Source organism: Spinacia oleracea, chromosome 2, assembly GCF_020520425.1.
Source record: "Spinacia oleracea cultivar Varoflay chromosome 2, BTI_SOV_V1, whole genome shotgun sequence".
NCBI classification, from domain to species: Eukaryota; Viridiplantae; Streptophyta; class Magnoliopsida; order Caryophyllales; family Amaranthaceae; genus Spinacia; species Spinacia oleracea.
The window spans coordinates 46511223-46517674 of record NC_079488.1 but is presented as its reverse complement, the minus strand read 5'-3'; the positions used below and the strand labels follow the sequence as shown (position 1 = coordinate 46517674).

At 38.1% G+C, this 6452-nt stretch overlaps 1 long non-coding RNA gene across 1 annotated transcript; it reads right to left on the bottom strand.

The window, feature by feature from the left end:
- Positions 1-601: 601 nt before the first annotated feature.
- LOC130466912 (uncharacterized) lies at positions 602-3078 on the bottom strand. Its single transcript, XR_008927068.1, has 2 exons — positions 2948-3078; positions 602-928 (listed from the first exon to the last, which is right to left on the bottom strand). It is a non-coding gene; the product is annotated as an uncharacterized lncRNA (long non-coding RNA).
- Between the last annotated feature and the right edge of the window lie 3374 nt (positions 3079-6452).

Here is a 6452-nt window from a genome sequence, read left to right as displayed (position 1 = left end):
TTCCATTCTTAGGTCATTATGGAAAAGGAGAAATTCTTTCATTTTCAATCAAACTCAACTCCCTTTAGAGAAGTGTGTTATGGAAGCCCAAGCTTTCGTTTGGGAATTCCACACTTCCAGAAACATTACCTTCTCCAACATCCCTTCAATGCTTACCTCTCCATAATGGACTCCACTCCAACCTGCTTTTTTTAAGCTTAACTATCACTAGTAGAAAAAATCACATTTGCAGCGCTGGTAAAACGGGCTTTTTGCAGCGTTTTCGCGCGCTGCAATTGTGATGGCTGCAAATACCGTAAGTTTTTTGCAGCGGTCATAGGCGCTGCAAATAATTAGTTAATTGCAGCGCGGGTAGACCTATATAAGTTGCAAATAGTGTATTAGTTGCAACGCGGGTAGACCTATATAAGTTGTAAATAGTGTATTAGTTGCAGCGCTTTGTTGAGAAATACGCGCTGCAATTAGTTGCCATTTACAGCTCAGTGCAAGTAAACGCGCTGCAATTAATGCTTTTTTAAAATAAAAAAAATAAATATAATAGCTCCGATCAGATCATATTTATATATTTATCCCTGGACAATCCTATTATTTTGACAAAAAATTATAATAAAAACATTATAAATAGTTTAATAGGTTGCAAAAAATTTGCCATAGTTTCCCTTGTAATTTGCGAAACCCGAACAAAACGGGAATTTATAAAGACCTGTATATAAGACATAACATACATATATGTTCCAAAAACCATATATATGCTCCAAGTAGCAAACGTCATATCCAACACATAACAAAAACATAAAACATAACATTACTAGACAACAAACTCATTCGCCGGCATCCATCAAATAGTTGTCCTTAAAATATTTTCCCAATGTTCTCGAGTTTCTTCTAACTCCTCATTAGAGTATGGCATTTCTCTTTGTACATAACCCTTCAAAAAACAAAAACTTGGTATTAGTTACTCAAAAAGTAATTTAAGAAAAATTGAATCTTATAACTAATTACATGTTTTATATGCTATGTTTAAACTTTCTAAGACTCATTCCAATATGGTTAGGCACGTTTTAGGCTTGTTGGGTCGTTATGGACATATTTAGGCTAAAATGAGACATTTTCGCTCCCATTTTGAACTAATGAGCCTAATGATTCATTTTAAACTAATTACATGTTTTAAATGCTTTGTTTAAACTTTCTAAGACTCATTCCAATATGGTTATGCCACGTTTTGGGCTTGTTGGGTCGTTATGGACATATTTAGGCTAAAATGAGACATTTTCGCTCCCATTTTCGAACTCATGAACCTATGGACTCATTTTAAACTAATTACATGTTTTATACGCTTTGTTTGAACTTTCTAAGGCTCATTCCAATATGGTTATGCCACGTTTTAGGCTTGTTGGGTCGTTATGGACATATTTAGGCTAAAATGAGACACTTTCGCTCCCATTTTCGAACTCATGAACCTATGGACTCATTTTAAACTAATTACATGTTTTATAGGCTATGTTTAAACTTTCTAAGACTCATTCCAATATGGTTATGCACGTTTTAGGCTTGTTGGGTCGTTATGGATATATTTAGGCTAAAATTCAGGCTACGATAAAATTATGCGTTCACATAAACCCAATAATTGAATTAAATTATACTAGTATTATTATCGTTGATCTCCTTATAAAGAAATTTATAAATCAAATAAAAATAACAAGAAAACTTAACATTAAACTTGCATGTTAACTAGTCCTGTATTCTGAGATACAATTGAGGCCTGCACAGTATTATTTGTCTCTTTTGCTTTTCGAATTGAAACTTTAGATTATATGATGATTAAATGTTACCCATGGAAAGGCTTAACCTGCTCAAATATGTTTGGACAATGCGCCTTAATTTTCCCTTCTCAGGAAACAAAATTGAAAAAGTGGAAGGTACAAGAAAATTTTAAAAAAAATCATTAGAGACTGCAATTCAGATTAGAAGTCATGATGAGACACAAGCCATTCATTCTATGAAGTACTAGTTTCAAAAATCTCTTTTCTAGGTAACAAGATACGTTTATTGCGGAACTCATCTTGTAACAAGTGCAAATCATATGTAATCCATGTGCTTAGAATGAAATTATAAGCTGTTCCTTACTCATTATAAACCACGAATTACATAATCCATCATTTATACAGGATACTAATTGTTATTATAAGCTTTAATTCATCATCTTTTCATATCTCATCTATAATACCTTGTTTGATCTAGACTGTTTATATAGGGACTTGTTGTTATATGGGAATCCATGCTTCTCAACTTAGGGAAGCTTATCTTGGAACAAACATCCATGAAATTCAATAAATAAAAAATAAATAAAAAACTACATGATATACAATGAACAACTTGCACCTAGACACCAGCAAAACAGACTGCACACTGTAATGTACAGGCTGCACAACACAGAACAAACTGCACACCAACACGCAACACACCCGCACACTAAACAAGCTGCATACTAACCAGCAAACACATAAACTGCAGGAAGTCACAGCTGGACAAGAACACCAGCAAGCAGCAGTACAGCAACAGAAAGAGCGATGGGGAGACATGAATGAAAGATTCATGCATTAAGAACTCGCAATACACATCTACATACTTCATTATACATACTGCAAAGGAAATGAGGGCTGAATGGCTAATCAGCATAACCCCTGAATAGTTGCAGACTGCAAAACCCGACAAACAAACTGACTCCAGCAACAAGACAACTCAACATTCGACCAGTCACAACACTATAATTCTATTGCTCATGAAGCTAGATTATTTTTTAAAAGTATAATTCTAATTTTGTATTCATATTCTGCTGTGTGCAGGCACTTGGCAGTTAGCATAGCAGCTCAATATCGAGATTAATAAGATAATAAAAGAAAACTTTGTAAGAAACGTATACAATAACAGAACAACATGGACATACCTTCTACGAGCTCACCAATGGGTCCAAAAATGCTCTGAATCAAGTCCAAAAAGTTGCTGATAAGACTACACTTGAACTTTCTTTAACGGAAAGAGTAAAGACAAAGGTTAAAGCAACCGTAATTGCACGGGTAAGAAAGTGGTGGTGAAATCCCCCTGTGCAGTTAAAACTAAAAAGGGTTACCATAACTTAAGTATTTGATTCCAAATCCATCAAACAAGCAGAGTTATGGAAATCGACTTAAATATAAAATACAACAGAGAAAAAAACATATAACATCGGAGTTCAAGTATCACAGTATCAGATACAGAAGAAACGATTTTCTTCACTGGTTTAGTCAGTCATTATCTGCTCTTGGGTCGAGAATTCTGGCTAGATTAATTTGTTGGTTTCTTTTTTCTTTTACACAGACACTTAATTGGTTAGATTTTGGTGTGTTTTTTCTTCAGTACTCTACATAGTAACTTAATACTCCGTATAGTACTAGTAGAGACACCATTTTTCAAATTATTTTTATACACCTAAGAGTTTGCACATATTCTATGATATTATCCATAACATCTAAGCATGAAAGAGTACATTGCAGTTTGAATAGAAAGCAATATAAAGTTATCAAGTATATTGATCAAACTCAAAAACTCAATTGCGTGATATAATTTGGACGCAAATGAGTAAAATTCATGACCATTTCCATATATCCTAATTGCCCCTTCCACACAACAAAAAGCTCAGCAATGTTTGAATTTCATACTTCAACAAGAAATAAAATTGCAGGACAAAAAATAGGTTACTCTTCCTGTGTACTAAAACCAAAACCAAAGAAGATCAAATCAAAATTCTACAGTTCAAATCCAGGATACCCCCTGACTATGAATATAGACCAATTCAGTTCCTGATTTAACGAATTTTATTTTTGATTAGGTCATACAAATTGTTGCGAAATTAAAACAACATAATTAAAATTGGGAATGTTAGGTCGTAGAAATTGTTATCACTCGGGGGCTCGTGAGACCCTCGCAAAACAGGTCACATACACCATGGCTTGTGCGACGCACTCCGTCTAATACTTTGACCATCGTCTTACTCCAAGACTAAGTCAAAGTGGGGGCTAACTGTAGACACCTACTTTTGTCCCCATTCCCGCAAGGGAAAGGTTCGATGATGAAAGCATAAAAACTCCACTTGACAACGCATCTCCTATAAAATAAACGAATCTCGATTCCCCATTTCATTTTACCCGAAACCTGCTATTTATGGAAACTTGCTAAAAACAGTAACTGCCGTAAAAGGTAGCTTCTAAAAGTGGCAAATCATAAAAGATAGAAACCTGTCAGAATTAGGTGTTGCACTCCAACATAAATCCTAAATGAGATAGAAAACCGCGAGAATCCTATTCCTAATAGGATTCGGAAATAAGAGTTACGTATTAATTAAAATCCTAACGAGCCTAGAGTTCGTAACGGGCCCAGACGCATTCCGTCATGAAATTGATACGCGCTAAAAGACTCGAATTAATCTCAAACTCTACGGATTTCAGGAATCCGAATCTGACAAAGAATTCGGCCCAGACATCACTTTCAACGCCCCGAGCTGGGCGCCGAAATCTTTGACGCCCATCCCTGGGCGCTGAAATTGCATGGATCTCTATTTTCAACGCCCAGGCCTAGGCGCCGAAATCTTTGACGCCCAGAGCTGGGCGCCGAAATTACCTGGGACGTGTTTTTTCCTAATTCTTTATGGATTAGAACTCTGCAATTCTATCTTTCCACGAACTCTTCCCTATAAATAGGCCCCTAGTTTCGACGTGAAAGAACACACAACAACACATAATATATTCTGAGTATTGACTCTAAACCCCTTAGCCTAAGCCTCTCGCTGCGAAACTGTTCACGCGTTCTGTCGTAATCGATCCATAAATCGAACAGAACGTATCCTGTCCCATAATCGAGATTCGTTAAATAAAAAGGAGAAATAGCAAAGTCAAAGTGGTTAGTTTTCTGAGAACCGTGACGCACCTCTCAAGGGTGCGTCGTGATGTGTCCCTTTTTGATGATTTAACTGCTTTCCTCGCCCTTTTTATGAACTGTTAAACTAACATAATATGATTGTTCTATCACGCCTAATAAATATAATATTTTTGGGAAATCGGATTATCACGATCGAATTAGTATTATATGCTGCATGTTGCTAAAATCAATTCAGATTAGTTTAATAGTTAACGCATGTCCCTTCAATTATTTATGCTGAGCTAGTAAGGATATCCTGCCTCTGGAGTTATCGACGAGCGAATTACTCCTCTCGGTAGTTACAGTCCCCCGAACCCTCAATCTCTACCTTGCGGGTGTATATTGAGAGATCCCCACACCAGGGGTCACAAGGGAACCTACGGCCGTCGTGGCCAAACATAATTGCACTCCCTTTATGTCACGATAACCGAGTTTTATCAGTTTTTCTCATTGTCGTTAAAAACTGAATGGAGACTCCTATATTACTAGTCAATTGGGTGTATACTCACAGGAAATCCAATTACACTTGATTGAATAAAAAGAATCGTCACACCCACGAGGGGCAGGTCACGCATTAGCCTCGCGCTTTTTCGACCCCCTCACAGTGGCGACTCCACTGGGGATAGTGAAGGAAATACTCGTGCTTGTAGGTAATCAAAATAGCCGAAGGGTGAAACGATCCTACCCCGCGTTTATTTCCCCATCAAGTTGGGACGACCTGAAAATCAGCATATTAATGTGAACGGGCAGAACCTCATAACGAATCTCGGCTCCCTCGGGAGTTGGAACTAAGGATACCTTTTTCGCCAATAGGGGGGTGCATACGCCGCGCATGTTTCCCACTCGGTACTTGTGCAGGTAGTACACCCATCCCGAACCCAATCGCTCGCTCATTAGGTCCCTCTCGCCTGCATGCCCCCTTGGCTTGCACTTGCGGGTTGGCCTCTTGAGCGAAATTCGTCTGTTGAAGACACTACCTCGACCGGGGCATGTGTTGGATCTACGATAGAAGCGGTACCAAGCCAGGCGCAAATAAACTACCCATAGAAGCCTATCATAAACTACGTGGCATATTTAATTTTCAAATCCATGTTTGTAATGTAGTTATGTGTAGCGAAATATGTGATTGTGTGTGACAAACTATCCTAGAAAACCAATGACCTTAAAAATTTCCCAAACATTCATAGACTAATTTGCCAAAGAGTTATACCAAAATACGTGTTCCGCAAGCCCGAACGATCGCCACGAAAATAAGCGACGCTCGGGATGGCCGTAACGAATCCCACAAACGCTGCACAACGCGTAAAGGACGTTATAAGGCAAGCACGCAAAATTAAAGTCGCAAAAACAAAAGTATACGCAAACAGAAAGCGAGAACCAGCCAGGGACGCATTTTCAACGCCCCTGGCTGGGCGCCACAATTTCTCACGCCCACTGCTGGGCGCTGAAGTTGTTGCCTGGCCTTTTGGTCAGGCACAGCAGCCTCGGTGCCCACGCAT